This window comes from Vicugna pacos, chromosome 3, assembly GCF_048564905.1.
Source record: "Vicugna pacos chromosome 3, VicPac4, whole genome shotgun sequence".
Lineage (NCBI taxonomy): Eukaryota > Metazoa > Chordata > Mammalia > Artiodactyla > Camelidae > Vicugna > Vicugna pacos.
The window spans coordinates 77,644,865-77,662,785 of NC_132989.1; the positions used below are offsets into that span (position 1 = coordinate 77,644,865).

The 17,921-nt window shown below is 34.0% G+C and overlaps 1 protein-coding gene across 2 annotated transcripts in view; it reads right to left on the bottom strand.

Moving 5' to 3' along the window:
- The window catches only part of CWC27 (CWC27 spliceosome associated cyclophilin), a 197,475-nt gene that overhangs the window by 76,190 nt on the left and 103,364 nt on the right, over positions 1-17,921 (bottom strand). The window lies entirely within an intron of this gene.

The following is a 17,921-nucleotide window of genomic DNA, read 5'->3' on the forward strand; positions in this document are numbered from 1 at the left end:
TCAGTTAGAGCCTTTAATTCTACAGCTACAGTAATCATTTCAGGATGGGCACACGACAGTATTAGAAAAATGAGATGGTATGAGGTTTTTGTGGAGACCTCTGGGACAAAGGCATGCACCTTATGTCCACTGGATTAGAACCTAAGAAGCTGTGAGGAGTTGATATGACTACTCAAACCCTCGTGTGGAAAGCGTAAATGGCACAAATAAGGGTGTGTACGTGGGGGCTGTGGTGGGGATGCGAAAGGAGAATCAAGAGACAGAGACACAGAGAAAATCTAGGTCCACCTGACATCATTTTAGCCTCTGATTAAGCTTCGCCTGAAATCAGTTCTACATAGAGCTGCAATAGAAGCTTATAAGACTAAGCCTGATTAACTATTTGAAATTATAAAATTCCCAACTGATAGAATGTTATCCCCATTTTACAAATGAAGAAGCTGAAGGATAGAGAAAGTAAGTAATTTTCCCAAGATCACACAGGTCTTAAATAACAGATCTACAGCTCTAACTCATATTTGATGGCTCCAGGCCCATGTTGCTAACTAAAGATTTTTTATTTTGTGTTTCATATGTATGTGTATATATGTGTCTAAGAAAGAGAGGGAGGAAGAGAGAAAATCAGGGCTTAACTTTATTTTGGTATATAAAAATAATGACTATTCATTGATTACACTTTGCTAAGTACTTTACTTAAAATTTCTATAGATGCCGATCATTACCAGCTTGTCCATATTGACTTGTAATGAAATCTGTCTTGTCCACAACTGCTGCTCCCTCTATTAGCCTCAGAAGCTGGGGTCAGGGGTGGCATGTGAGCCATTCAAGGTCACAAGGGACTATGACTTGTGTAGCTAGTCAAAATATGAGATAGGCCAATCAGATTCCTTTCTTGAAAATATGGTGAGACTGAGCCAGCTGGCTGTAGGCAAAAGGCACATTCAGACTTGGGGTAGTCATTAGGAGATCGTGTGCAAAAAAAAATTCTAAAGGAGAATAAAAAGAGGAGACTGTCTATAGAAAGAAGAGTACAGGGCAGATGTAGAAAGAAAAGCAGAGATACAAAGAGAAAATGAGATTACATATCTTTGGAAGGAGAACAGCTTCAGTTTCTGGTCACATTCTATATCCCTACTCTTAGGTTTCTGTCTTTGGATATTCATGAGATTCCTCTCTATGGTTGTAAGAATCTTCCTTTTACTTAAGCTAGTTTGAATGGCTCTTGAACCATGAAACCAATAAAGTACAGACTAGCATAATGTATCATTCTAGTCAATTATCAGTGACTTAACCCATGAGGTAACTGTCTTCAAGATAAATAACAGGTTCAGAGAGCTTAAATTTCCTAAAGGAGACAATTATTTGAGATGAAGCTAGGATTAAACCTCAGGTCTATGTGTCTTTACTCCACAAGTATAGGACTAATTAAAATAAGGAAACACCAGACATAAGGAAATCAATTAGGAATTAATGACAATACTTTAGGAAGAGGTAGTGAGAGACACCTAGAGCAATGGATGAGGAATAGAAGTGAAAGGACAGGTAAAAATGTACAGGGATGTCTATGGGGGTAGGGATGAGGGGTGAGCAGGGATGAGGGGTGAGTAAAAGAAGATGAAAAAGCAAAAGATGATACTAAGATTTTTTTAACTTGGCTGATTGGAAGAACAGTGGTACCATTAATGACAGTAGAGAAATTAGGCCTGGGGCTTGTTTTTGTGGGAATAAAATACACTTAATTATGGTCACTATTAGTTTTAAGCAAATGTGTTTAAAATGAGAGTTGGAAATGCGGGTCTGAAGCTCAGACAGAAAAAGGGATTTGAGAATTATTTTAATAAGTAACTTCACTAAAGTTTTTGTAAAACTCAGTAAGTCACTGTACATACAGAAAAAAAATCAGTATTGCACAAGAACAAAGCTTTAAATTAAGAGATAAACACTATATTTAACCTCAAAAATAAATTACTTTAGATTTCTAATTTTACTCCAGCCAGTCAGCATTTATGGTGACAAATTTATTGTACTCAAATGAAAAAAATGAAGCAACAAAATAAAATATACCTATTTAGTCTATATGTACACACACACACACACACCCCCCCCAAACAAAACATTTATATCTTTAAAGGATATAATAATGCTTTAAATTGTATAGCAAAATATATGGATATAAATAATAAAAATGACTTGTTTTTATGCCCTACATTTCTCCATGGAACTTTAACAGACATTATCTCATTGTTTTAAGACCTGTTATGAAACAATCTGACATTTATATAACACCATTCATTTTCAATAATCCCAAAGGGCTTTACAAACCCTGGAAGAATGACTTTTTGCTCATGTTCAATATGCAACCACTGAGGGATGGAGCTAGGGTGGGTGGGAAGAAAAGTGGACAGGACTGTGATAGATATTCTGTGAAACACAGCAGTAACATTATACAACCATTCAAGAAAGGAAGTGAAAGACATTATTAAACTGAAACCATGAAGAAACAAGCAGAAAAGATCCAGAATAAGATAGCATTACACTTGTTAAATTTGAGAAAAATATTAACACTAACTGGTTTTACTTTTATCATTTATATCTTATTAGAATAAAATATAGATACCACCAAGTTTAAAAAAATGGGTATCATCTGCTAAATTGGGACTTCATTTTCTACAGTGCTTTTTGTATGGGTAATGACCTATTTTCCAACTGGGAATCAGGATGCTAAAGCATTATTAATTTAATATATTTTGTAAGGGGACTATATTATCTAAAGACTTCTCTCCTCCTTCCTTCCCTTTTTTGGACTGAGACTAGATGCTGAAAAACAAACACTCAGCTGGAAAAATTTAAAAGGGGTTTTTGTTTTGTTCTGAATCTATCAGGTGTATTAGCCAGGATTCTCCAGAGAAACAGAACCAATAGGATGATATATGGAAAGATTTACTACAAGGAATTGAATCACAAAATTATGAAGGTTAAGAAGTCCCAGATCTGCAGTTGGCAAACTAGAGATCCAGTCCGAGTCTGAAGTTCTAAGAAACAGAAGAGCTGATGGTTTAAGTTCCATTTAAAAGCCACAGCCATGGCCATCATTCAAAAGTCCACAAATGACAAATGCTGGAGAAGCTGTGGAGAAAAGGGAACCCTCCTACACTGCTGGTGGGAATGCAGTTTGGTGCAGCCACTGTGGAAAATAGTATGCAGATTCCTCACAAGACTAGGAATAGACTTATCATATGACCCAGTAATCCCGCTCCTGGCCATATATCCAGAAGGAATCCTACTTCAAAAAGACACCTGCACCCCAATGTTCATAGCAGCACTATTTACAATAGCCAAGACATGGAGACAGCCTAAATGTCCATCAACAGATGACTGGATAAAGAAGAGGTGGTATATTTATGCAATGGAATACTATTCAGCCACGAAAATGACAACATAACACCACTTGCAGCAACATGGATGTCCCTGGAGAATGTCATTCTAAGTGAAGTAAGCCAGAAAGAGAAACAGAAATACCATATGAGACCGCTCATATGTGGAATCTAAAAAAACAAAACAAAACAAAACAGAACAAAAAAACCCCAAAACAACATAAATACAAAACAGAAACAGACTCATAGACATAGAATACAAACTTTTGGTTGCCAAGGGGGAGGAGGTGGAAAGGGACAGACTGGGATTTCAAAATTTGTAGATACTGACAGGAATATGCAGAATAGATAAACAAGATTATACTGTATAGCACAGGGAAATATATACAAGATCTTATGGTAGCTCACAGCGAAAAAATTGTGACAATGAATACATGTATGTTCACGTATAACTGAAAAATTGTGCTCTACGCTGAAATTTGACACAACATTGTAAAATGACTATAACTCAATAAAAAAAAGTTAAAAAGTAAATAAATAAAAGCCATAGGTTTGAAACCCAAGATGAGCTGACATTTCAGTTTGATTCTGAAAACAGGAAAAGACTAATATTCCAGCTCAATGTGGTCAGGAAGGAGGAGTTTGAGTTCCCTCTCATTCTCAGGAAGACCAGCCTTTTTGTCCTATTCAAGCCTTGGACTGATGGATGAGATCCATCTACACTAGAGAGGGCAATCTGCTTTACTCAGTCTACCGATTCAACTGCTAATCTCATCCAAAAACGCCCTCACAGGCATACCCATAATAACATTTGACTAAGTATCAGGGCATCCTGTGGCCCCATCAAGTTGATACATAAAATTAAACATCTCATCCAATTAAAAGCCTTTGTCCTTTCCATGACAGAACTAAGAGAACTCACTTTTCTGAAGCACTTCAGGTCAATGTAATAATGCATATAAAGAAGATAGTGCCAGATTCCCTGCTTGGAGCAAAGAAATATGCCAACTGATGCCAAAAGGCTGTAGTACCTCAGTGTTGTTTCCTCTACTCACAATATACACGAGGTGGACTACAGAAGATGGATGGTGTCTTTGTTGGACATATGGGTAGAGGGAATTCAGGGGAAGAGCTGGATATCGCAAAATACTGCCGAACTACTCTCCTAGCACCATCTCATATGCTTATGGAGGGAATAGAGCCAATTTTCTGGAGGAATGAGAACATAAGCCTTAGAGGTACACTGAGACTTTGACTATCTCTAGCTAACTCATAGGAGAAAGGGGGAGAACACCCCTGATAAGTCTCCAAAAATGCCACTTAATGTCCTGAACCTGCAGATCACCTTCCAGCACAGAGCAAATTCTCTAAATCATTACTGCCACTATCACTACTGCCACTAAAGCTACCACCTAAGGTACTATATACTTTACATACTTAATCCTTACAACAAACAAATAAATACACCCATTTCACAGATGAGGAAACTAAGAGAGGACCAGTGTTGGAGGTATATTTTTGTTTGTTTAGTGTATTTTTGACCCCTTCCTCTGATAACAGATCCTGTCCCTGGTGACTGAGTGGTATGTGACCAATCAATCAGTGTCTGTCTTCTAGGAGGTGGTACTCAAGAAAGCTACAAAGAAGCTAGGGTGAAATGTCTGATGATAGATCCCGGTAAAAGTCCAAGATGTCCTGTATCCACGGACTTTGGTCTTCCTGCCCTTCCTGAAGCTTGGCTATTCAGTGCTTTGCTCCATTGTGTGTGCCATCTCAGGATCCTAACCTGTGGCTTAAAATGTAGTTGGCTGGGAACCTTAAGAAATACACAGGTGTATTATATAATTTATCCAAGAGCAGACAGGTATCAGTGGAAGAGCTAAGACTCAAACCTAGATTTTTCTGACTTTAAAGGCCATGCTTTAAACCATGACACCTCACTGGTTTTTAAAAATTGAGATCCTGTAATGTTATCTGCCACCAAAAGAAATTATAGCATGCTCCTGATCATATATCTTGGCTTATTGAGCAAAGTTTTTGAAAATAGTTAAGCTAACATGAAAAATCTTTTAAAAATTACTCTATAAAATAAAATTTCATTGTTGAAAAGGAAAAATCTTTAGTGGGCATATCTGAGTTAAGTTATTTGAATATTGTATAAAAGGGACAGCCAGGGTATAAGAAAGAGATACTTGAGTTGTGGTATTTCTCGGTTAGTGAGAAGAAATGAAGAGTAAAATTTTCAAAAACCTCCCAGAGAAGCAGGTGAAGAGTTGAAAATAGCATGGAATGTACTGCAGGTTAATACAATGGAAAGACCCAAAAGTTCAAAAGTAAAACATACCAAAAATACACCTATCTATCACATGGCCTAGCCATTCCTCTTCTAGACAGTTACCCAAGAGAAATAAAAGCATATGGCTATATAAAAACATGTGGTGTATCTGTATCATGGACTACTACTTAGCATAAAAGGAGCAAACTACTGATATACGCAATAACATGGGTAAATCTCAGAACACTTTTGCCGAGTGAAAGAAGCCAGATCAAAAAAGAGATACATACAGTATATGATTCTGTTTAAGTAAAATTCTAGAAAATACAAACTGTTTTATAGTGATAGGAAGAATTTTAGTGGTTGGCTGGGGATTGGATAGGATTACTATGGGGCATGAAAATGTACTGGAATTGAGGAATATGTTCACTATGTGGACTGTGGTGAAGGTTTCACAGGTGTTTTTAAATGTCAAAACATGTCAGTTTGTTCACTTTAAATTATTCCTCAATCAAGCTGTTAAAAATTTTTTTCTGTGTTCAAATTACTGTGTGGATTCTGTCTGTGACAGGGTTCTTCTGATAACTATCCAATTTAAAGCAGTCCTCCAGTCACTATATCACACTGTCCTGTTATATATTATTTTCTTAGCCCTTATTATCTGAAGTCACTTTGTTCACTATTTGTTCATCCGTGCTCTTCATTTTAACATGGATTTATGCTTAAAAAATTATCTTTAATTTCCTTCATTCTAATTTTTCTCTTTCCTCTTAGCTTATAAATTATATTAGCCATTTAAGAAAAAGTTAATTTCATTAATTCCTTCAGCAAGTGTTTCTTGGATGTCTATTATGTTGCCAGTCACTGAGTCAAGGACCAAGCACCGGGAGATGAATCCGCTAAGACGCCTACCCTGCGGGGCACCCTTCCAACTATTGCTGTACTTATTGCCCTTCATCTTACAGTAAAATCTTATTCATCTCTCAAAACCTGGCTCAGATACTTGGTCAAACTTTTCCTGACCAAATGGACTGCTGCCTCTTTGGTTCTTACTAGGCCTTTGTTTATATTATGTAACAGAATCTGCTAATTTTTTCCATGAATTCATTCTCTCCTTTTACCTTTTAGTGATAGAACCATCCCTCATCTCCTCACTCCTGACACTAAGTTCTAGCTAGGCACTTGGCTACCCAAATGTGGTCTAGCCTTTCCTAGAGCTTGATATGGCCATGTGACGTCAAGATAATATGATTTGAGTGAAAGTGCTGTGTGTAACTTTTGGGTCATCTTAAAGATGAAACCATTTGTCTGGTACTCAGGAATCTTTGCCCTTCCCTCTTGCTGGAACACTGACATGAAGGTGAGCAATGTGGGACATGCTCACCCCTAGGACATGGTGGAATAACAAAATGAAAGAAACTCTGGTCTGTGAATCACCTGTTAGCCCTTAAGTGTTCACCCCTTGATGGTGTACACCAGAGAAATAATCCCCAATCTTATCCACAGATTATATTTTTGAGTCTCTGTCTGCTTCTCTCTCCCCTCTTTATAACAGCAAATTTTTCTGTAGCTAATAAAATCAGCTCTTAATAGAACCTTCCCCTATGGAACTCCTTGCACATAGCAAGTAGATCTTATTTTCTCTGAATTGGAAGGACATTCAATAAAGAGTAAGTGACAAATGTCTAATGCAACAAAATCAAATCAATTTTCTGGTTATCTACTATGTGTGAGGGATTAAGAACTTATGCTACTGGTAATTTATTACGGTATCTCCATTCTAAAAACTGTTTTCTATTTTACTGATTCCTGCTCTTTATTTCCATCCTTCTACTTCTTTGGATTAATTTTGCCTGCTTTTTTTTTTAGCTTCTTTACATGGGAAACTTTAATTTCTTAAATATATGTATCTAAAGCTATAACTTCCATTCTAAGTACAACTATAGACATATCAACATGTTTGGAAACCAGTAACCATTCAAAATCAATTGTTACTAATTATTCACATCTGCATTTTGTCAGAGAGGTAGTCTGTTTGAAAACAATCATCTGAAATCTTTCTTTATAGTCCACTATGTGGCCACTTTCCATTAATGTCTCAGGGGTGCTGGAAAATAGCGTGCATTCTAAAGCTGTTGAGTGCAATATTCTATTTAGATGCATTATATCAAGCATGTTAACTGTGTAGTCCAAATTATCTATATTCTCATTAATTTTTCCATATGCTTTTAAAATCAGTTACTGGGAATAGTATATATTAAAATATCCCACTATGATAAGCTTATTTACTTCTTATAGGTCTATCAATTTTTGCTTCATACATTTTGAGTCTGTGTTATTGGGTCCATTCAGGTTTAGGAATGTTAAATGTTTCTGGTAAATTAAAATTTTTGCTATTACGTAGAGACCCTCTTTATCCCTAAGAATACATTTTGCCTTAAAGATTTGATGGTCCAATATATTTAAGATGTTTCTCATGTAAGTAGTATATGAATGACTTTCTTTTCAGCCCAGCTTGACACTCTTGGTGTTTTAAGTAAAGTATTTGGCCTTTCGTATTATTTCAATAAAATTAATGATATATCTACATCTTATTTTCCTATCTTATTCTGTACCATTATTTTTAATATCCTGTCCATTCTACATTTCTTTTTCCCTCTTTTCTTGTCTCCTTTTGAGTTCAATTTTTCCTTAATCTATCTCTTTCTCTAACAGTTTGGAAGTTATGACCTTTTCATATCCTTTTAATAGTTTTCTTTAAAATATTAACATGCATATTTAGTGTGTTAAAGTCTAAATTTAATTTGTATCTTTATGCGCTTCCCAAATAAGAGTCCATACAAGGACCATGGAATGCTTTTCCAAACTCCTTTCACCTGCTCTCCAAACTTTTATGCTCTAGTTATATGCATTTTAATTTTATCTTTAACACAAAACATTATTATTTTACTCACTCAATGTTTATCTAGATTTACTCATATATTTATCACTTTCTACATTCCTTTCTCTTTACAGGGCAGTTTTTCCATCTAGGTTCTCCTATCTTTTGTCTGAATTAGGTCTTTTAGAATTTCCTTAAGTGAAGGTATGCAGGTAGCAAAGTCTCTCAATTTTTGTTTCTCTGAAGAACACTTTCCCTCAGTACCTTGAAAATAATATGTCCTCATGTCCTCACTTGCTGCTGTTGAGAAATTACCTCTTGCTTTTTTTAAAGATAACATTTTTTCCTCTCTAGCTGCTTCTAAGATCTCTTTGTGTTGAATGTTATGAAGTATTATCATGATGTGTCAACATCTGGATTTATTTTTATTTATCCTCTTCTCATTTTTTTAAAAACTTTTTTACTCTGTGCACTGATCTCTTTCAGTTAGTTAAAGAAAATTTTCAGCTATCATCTCTTCAAATACTGTCTCTACTTGCCCTTTGATCTCCTGGAATATGATTAGACGTTTATTAGGTTTTTTCTTCTTCCAGGTCCCCTATCTATTTTTGGGCTGAATTGTACATAACTTTTTCAATTCTACCTTTCAGTTCACTAATGTTCTTTTTAGCTGTGTCTAATTTGCTATATAAAACCTCTTGAATTTTTAGTGTCAACTATTTTTTTTATTTCTAGGAAATTTCCTTAGTTTGTTTTAAACAATTTATTCTTTATATTTTAAACACCATTTCTTGAAATACATTATATATACTTAACATTTAGTGTCTGAATAAAATTCCAAGAATTTATGACTGATTCTGTTGCCTGTTGTTTCTGTCAGCGTTTTGTCAGAGTGCCTGGTTTGTTTGTTTGTTTGTGTGTGTGTGTGTGTGTGTGTGTGTGTGTGTGTGTGTGTGTGTTTTCAAGTTCATAAGAGCATGTAAGAAGAATTTTTATGGTATAGCCAACATTTTTAGTTGTTTTTAGTGGGAGGATCAGTTTGGACTCTCAGTCCACTATGTTACTAGAAACTGACATTTTCTATAACATTACAATTTTTATCATTCATTCCAAAATTACATGTTTAGTCTTTGAAAAGGCACAACAAGTATAATACTAATGTGCTCTTTAGAGGACATTAGGTTTGTTAAGAAGGTTTTAGAAACAATTATTCTCACTAAAACCAAAGTAGATTTTAATAAATACCAATTAAAAATGTACAGACTGTATCTACTCGAGGTTGGACCAAATTGAAGAACAGATTTGTGGAAGGAATATTGGACTGGAAGCCAGGGGGCCTCAGTTCTAGCACTACTACTTTGTTGTGTGATTTTGGGTAAGCCCATTAATTGACTGGCCTTTGGTTTCCTATATATAATGGACATGTAGGGCTGGATGCTCCTTTTAGGACCAAAACTCTGTGATGACTGCACAGAAGTATATGATGTAGACTATACTCAACGTAGAAGTTTCTGATGGTTTAGAGCATTGCTTAAGTCTAGCCTACTTCCACATTTTAAACATACTGCAGCATAATGTTTTAAATAAGCTTACACTCTGGTGTGGTCATTAAAAAAATCAATATAAATTACTTTTGTAGTTCAAAATAGATTCTTAATGACATACTCTGAATATTTTGACATCTTCTTAGTTCAAAGAACTTCATTATTCTGTTTGCCCATTCTGGCATTTCTAAATTTTTAATGTAGCTATTAATACAATTTATGAATTATCTGGTTTTTGCATGAAAAATTACCAATACTCAAAAACTGCATCTGTATGTTCTGCCAGGAGTTTATGTGAAGAATTTTGAAAATAAAACCATTTATAACTGATTATTGCATTAATCATTAACAAAAAATCAACCTAATATTACACAGATTAAACTGTCTAAAGTAAGTTTTAATGTAACATATTCACAGGTTTACACTATAAAGTTGTGAAAGAGTATCTTTTTTCAAATTTGATTAAGTGCTGCAAGAGGTTGAAGAAACTCAGCACTCAAATGAATTATATGTTTGATGTCATTTTTGGCCAAGCTCAGAAAATGTCACATAAAAGAAAAATATCTTACTTAAAATAAGGTCTTGACAGCAGTCTGGAATAGTTAACAGCTCCATTTCCAAATGGGATTTCTGGTTATAATCAAACTTTTAATGATGATATTAGTTCCCCCTTTGAGACAATTTCAATACCAAAACAAAACCAAATAAAAAACAACATGAGCATGCACACATAACACAGCCCTCACCTCTTTTGTTTTCTAAAGTGGAAAAATTTACAATTATTTCAATTCAAGCTCCAAATATCTAATCTGATTATAATGTTTCCCTGCAGATTTATCAGTGGCCACTTGAGAAATGAGATGGTAGGCTACCAGGCAATGTCAGTCAGTATTTTCTTGTTTTGTTTTAACTTATGAGAGGTATAGTCCCTGAGTGTGCCCTCACATTTTCTAAACCCTAGAGCTGAAAATGGTGGGGATTTTTCATCTCACATCTCATTTATTCAGTCTTCACATCCATCATCTTCTAAATCTCACTCTGTCTGATATGAGAGAATTAAGAGGAAGAAATACCCCCAAGAGCAAGTTGTCTATTTAAGAGTTACTGGTCAATTTGACTTGGAAAGTTTGAAAAAAAAAGCACATTACAAAAAAAGACTATAATAAAATAACATTATAGAAAATAATACACATGTGTGTTTCTGGCATGAAGATTAAAAAGTTCAGAAAAATAAATACCACAAAGTTAACCATGGCTCTGCCTTTGGAAGTATTATGGGGTGATTTTTTTTTATCCTTTATACTTTTCTACATTTCTGATATTTTTCCAAAGACATATGTTATTTTTATAATTGGAAAAAATACTATTGCTTTTTTTCTTTATAAAGAAACAGTTATGGTCAAACGTTAATACTTACCTGTATCAATTAACAAATCCATTTTTAAAGGGTTAGAAATGGCATTGATATTAATAAAAGAAAGGAAAATTACAGTTACTAAAAATATGGCTTAAGGCTTTTGTCAAATCTCCCACATTGGAATTACATCAATCACCAGCCAGAAAGAACGTTTATAAAAAAAAAGACTATATTAAGACAGTTTAGGGCAGCAAACAGATACATCTAACACACTGGTTCTTAAAAGTAGCAATAGATGAGTCCTATGTAAACTAGGAGATCTGCAAGATGGGACAAAATTCAAGAGATATAAAAGTATATGGATTGGTTAGAGTTTATTTTCCATTGCACATAAAAATTAAATATGCTCATGATGTACAGTTCTCAAAGTAAAGCTCAACAAGATTTGCTCATGGGGGCTAGTGGAAAGTTTGAGATGGATTGTCCAAAAAAGAACAGAGTACTTTACGAACTCTCGAATTAAAGATGATCATCTCTTATTCACTTTACCAAAAGATTAAATTTTTGGTCTAATTGTGAGGGTATGTATATTTTTATACTTGCTATACACCTTTAAAAGTCTTTATTATTTAAAAAACTACATTTTTGAAAAACATTGTTAAAAATATAGCATGTTTTCTGGCACATAAAGGAAGTAACATGTATTCAGTAAAATTTCACTTGAGAAACTGTCCTAGCTACAAAGGGAAGCTTTATTTTTTTACAGAACTTGCAGGAAATGAGGTGTTCATGTAATTGAATATTTCAGATAAGAGAATCTTATCTTTAATTGATTAAAATAATTTAAAACATTTAAAAACTAATTAAGTTAGAATTACTGTCTGTTCTCAGCCTTATAAAACAATAATAAATACCATCTAAACTTTTCTTAATGAAACAAGATCATTATAATAAGCATCAATAATTTTAACACTGACATGCTCTCAGACTATAATCAAGTATCATCTACAGCAAACGTATCCATATTATTCCACTGTGGTGTTCTTGTGTTTCCTTATCTAGTGTCAAGGGGATAGGTACCATCTCTTGCTGCTACGTGAATGGATGGTCCCTAGCTCTGACTTTTTCTCTCGCTTTTAAAATTAAAAAAAATTTTTTTTTGTTTTTTGGTTTTTTTTACATTTTTTATTGATTCATAATCATTTTACAGTGTTGTGTCAAATTCCAGTGTTCAGCACAATTTTTCAGTCATTCATGGACATATACACACTCATTGTCACATTTTTTTCTCTGTGATTTATCATAACATTTTGTGTATATTTCCCAAAATTTTTTTAGTCCAATAAAGTAGATGAGAAAGATATACAGGCCAGTCCCTGACCTAGCTTTTCTTCTGCTTATTTATTTTTTAATTCCTGAGGTAAACTTTATATACCATCAAATTTGCCCTTTTAAAGAGTACTCTCCCATACTTTTATTATTCTTTCATCTGTTTTGAGCTTGAAACTAGATAATCAATTTGTTAGCACCATGCCCAAAGTAAGAATAAATAGAACAGTATTGATGGCTGGACTGAGAGCCTTTCTATGCGTCAAGGGCAAATTTACTTTGACTTTTCCATGTAAGTAACATTACATGCTATTATTACATATTAGCAATACATTAGGAGTAGATTATGGGAAAATAAGTCTGATACTTCTTGCCTCCAAGAAAAAAAAATGATGATTGAGAGTATCTGAAGAAAGTTAACTGCTTTGGAAAAAAGGACCAGTTTGCTCAAAAAGAGGAATTAATTCTATACGATATCAGGCACAACCCAGAGCTAACATTCCAAAAGGGTTTCTGTTTCTTATAAAAACCAAGATTAAGCTAGTTTAACATTAAATGTTAGACAGACAAAAAGTAGTCAAAAACTATATACTTTCACAACCTATCAAGCCTGAGGGGCCCTGGTCTGACTTAATCCAGCATTAAAAAGATAGTTTGAAGAAACTTGAAATGGCCCACTGCAATTTGAGAGGTACTAAGCACCTCAGGGATGTGTCTCATGAAGAGGCTTTAAAATTCTTTCTTGATTTACAAGCTCAGATTGCTTTTCCTCCTCTAATTTCTGGCACTAGTCATAGAGCAGGTATTGTGTGCTTAGAACTTTGAAAAGAGGATCTGACACCTTATCTCCCCAAAGCTGATTGGAGAATATGTCCAAACCTGTATCTCTGTGTGACTATGTACAATTTGGTGCTAGTTTTAATATGATGAAATTTGAAGAAATCTGGAAAGGACTTAGAGACATAATTTAACGAAAAGGATTATATGGTTTATTAAAGAACTTGACAGAGCCAACACAGGAAACCAACTCTACCTCCAATTAACTATCAATCTTATTCGAAATTTATTACCCCTACAAAAATCCTGTGCACAGGCCTGGATGATTTACAGTGGGACTAAAGACTCCCAGGCTGTACACAAGACTGTCCTGCAGTATATCTCTTTTGACATTGCTGGTATCTAAAGTAAAACATCACCTTCCTTGTTTACCTAAACTGCAGTGTCAGCGCCTACTGCAGATTCTGTATTCAGCTAAGAAAGGTAACTGTTCTGAATTTTAGAGTCAAATTTCATGCTGCTATAAAAATTCCCATTATATGACTATAGTAATGGTTTTATTCCTTGACCTTCTATTTCTTTCATTTACCAAAGCCTTCTTTTAAACATTATCTGAAGCCTTTAAAAAATAAACAGGTGACAAACAATGGCAAAAATTATGAGATTATATTTATGTAATGCTTTTCTTCATACACAGAAGCGTAATCATATCTATTATTTGACAATGTGATATAAGGAACAGCAGACCTTGAGCTTTACTGGAAAGACTGAAGAAAAAATGGATGGTCCTATATACATTTTTACTACATAGGGAATCTTTTTTCTACATTTCTGTTAAAAAGATGAATACATTGACTCAGTTATAAGTGTATGCTTTCATAGCAGGGCAGAGATGTTAAGAGGTTTCTGGATTGTAAATTAATATTATTTGGGGGGCAGCTTTGTTGAGGCATAACTGGCATACAAAAGAGAAGTACACGTTTGAATGTGTATGGTTTCATGGGTTTGAACATGTGCATATACTCACAGCACTATCACTACAATCAGGTAATGTCAAACGGCAATGTATTTAGCATCATTCAGTTATAAGGGGCCCAAAGTACATGTTGATGTAAAAGCAACAATTTTTCTTTCAAGTGACTTTTAATTATTTTATTTTCTGTCATAGTGGAACTGAAGGAATTAATAATTAATAATTAAGACAGTAGATCCTATTTATCTTAGAATTTCTATATGGAGAAGTAGATGAGTCCTGATTTTAAAGTAATTTGCCTCAGGTGATAGAATAGATTTAGAAGCAGAACTACAGGAGAATATAAATTCCTAATTACCTATACAAATCTGGCTAAGGATCTAGCTCAGGAAATTAGATACAGATTATAAAACCAAAGCAGTATTACTCCCTGATCAGAAGTGATTTCCTAAGATGGCAGAAGCCCTGCAGAAAGTATAACACCTATTAGAGCACCTGGGTAAATGGGAGACCTCCATTCACGCAAGGACAAAACTAGGTAAATTAACTCACGGCCATTTGAACACAGTTTTCTTGTTCTTATGGGTTTCTTTCCAAGTGCTGTTAATCTGAGCCTAATACATTAAATTCTAAAGTAAAGTGGCAACAGTCAGCAAGTGTTAGACTTGCCAGTTTAATTCATAAAATCAGGAAGTAATACTACTAGAAGTTTTACTTAAGAATATATCCAAGTTCACAAACACACATACACCTTTTAAGAAAGAATATGATTATAAAAATGCAACTGCGAAAGCACATAAAAGGAAAGCTTACTCTGAGATTTTCATCTATGTCATGTTTATATGTGGCCATACTGATAATATAGGCTTTAACTTTAACATGGTATTAAAGTCCATAATTTCAATGTGTAGGATTTGGATAGGAAACAAAATAGAGCCATGAATAGCTCTATTTTTCTTTTATAAATGTAAAATTATTATTTTTCTATAGCACTGTAAATTTATGAAAGGTCTCCTCATTATGTAATTTGTATCTTACAAGCAACCTGACAGATGCACAAGGCATTTTATCCACGGATTTATTAAGAAAACGGAGTCACAAAAGCTTAAATAACCTTACCACTAGTAACTGAAAGTGAGTCTTAATACTTTTCTGTTTTTTTAAGAAAATATAATATTCCGAAGCATTCTTATAATCATTACTCTTTCATATGATGAGCTCCTAGTATTCCTGTCAAAATTAATATTAAAAATAGCAAAACCTTCTTATAGAAGAATTCCAAGTAATAAAAATAGTAGTCATCAGGGAAATAGTCACCATTAGAACACCACAGTAAATAACTGTTGCCTACAGGTAAGATTCATCAATGGATGCTAAAATTAGGAAGAGGACAATTGAAAAGAGACAGGGTATTTGTACAGTCTCAAGGTATCTTCTTCCAAATACCTATTATCTCAAAGGGAAAGAGAGCAACTTCACAGTGTAGCAACTCAGCAGAAACCACTCTAACCAAGTGACCATGATAACATCACCAGTAAAAAGATGACAGATACCTTACTATCTCTGATACAATGCAGTAGGAAGGACACATCACTTGTGCGGCAATCTTTCCAAAACCTCAATCTGATCATGAGAAAACATGAGACAAACTCAAACTGAGACATTCTACCACATATCTAACCAGGATTTTTCAAAGCATTAAGGTCATGAAAGAAAAGATTGAGGAAACATATCACAAATCAGAGGAGACTAAGAGACACGATTACTAAATGCAATATGGAATTCTGGATGGAATCACAGAACAGACAAAGGACATTAGTGAGGAAACTGGTGAAATTCTAATAAGGTCTGCAGTTAGTTAGTAGTATTGTATCAACACTGGTTGCTTGGTTTTGATCATCATACTATGGTTATACAAGACTTTAAAATTAAAGGTACACAGAAACTCTCAATTTTTGTAACTTCTTTGTTAAGTATAAAATTATTTCAAAATAAAACAATAAAAAATAAAATAAAATAAGATGATCCATCATGAGACTAGAAGAAAAATGACAGCAACAAAATGTTCGCATTTTTTTGGAAGCTAATTTTAACTGTCACTCAGATTTAGAGAAAATCCAGGGATTCCTAAATGATATAAAGAAAATTATATTCAGGAAGTAATTATTAATATAACTCGCTTTGTAGTTATGGCATAAAAAGATTTTTAAGCTGACTAACTTTTACATAAATAGACTGAAATAAGCTCCCCGAAGAATCTTCTCTCTTGTGTTAAGAAATCACTCCTTTAAGAGTCAAATCTTTCTTTGCCTAATCACATCAAGTATTTCAAAGGCAGATAAACAAACACAGCATTGCTTATGCCTAATATAGGCCTTAACCATAAAGTTCCATTTCAGTAGTTATCTATTTGTAATTCTCTCACTCCTACTAGACCATGAGCTACGGACGGAGGCAAGAACCATCCATCAATTGCCAACTTCAAACCCCTAGTCCGTCACGGCTCTTGAGACATTGCTGGGGGCTGGGGCTGGGGAATAATAATTATTTGCTCAAAAATAAATTTAAAAACTTAAAAGATCTTTCTAGTTAAAAAAACTACTTTCATATATTTAAAAAATTTTTAATTATATGAAAAAAATCCCCTGGGAAAATCATAAATAAACTTGAAATTAAATAATCCTCACTGTACTCTTCCCAAATTGCAACACTACCAATATAGCTTATTTCTCTTCTGGGTTATAGTTCACCTATGTGATCTAGTTACACGTAAGTTTAACCTTCCTTTTAAATTCAGTTTATAATTTGCGTCATTATGGTGAGTTAACTTTTTAATAATTCGTTTCATTCAAATATATTTTGGTGATTTCAAGTTCTTCATCAAGTACCTGCTTTTATTGTAATAGTCACTGGGGACAAAACATGAATCATCTAAGAACTGTGTGCTTTAGATAGTTACGTGGTATTACGTGTCCTACTTAAAATAAATAATAATGTCTATGGGTAAATGCTGTACCATTGTTATATCTTCTTCTTTGATATATGTCCAGTGACTGTTACAGACCTAGTAGGTAAAAACACCTCATACTTTCTAAAAGCATGAGACTATATAAGACATATGCACAAAGCAAATTCGTTACGCCAAATTTAGTATACATCACTGAATCTACAATGTAATTTATTATTGTAAAAAGAAGACAGGTTTGAGGGTTTCAATTGCTATTTTGGAAATTAAATATTACAATTCAAATATTACAATTAAACCAAGGATCATCGGTGAAATAGCTTTTTTGAAGTTATTCTAGCTTTATAAAAATCACAGTGAAATAAAGAACATATTTAACCTGTATAAAAAGTGGGGCATTATTTTGATTGGCTTTTGATCAATTTTATCAATATTTCAGATTTTCT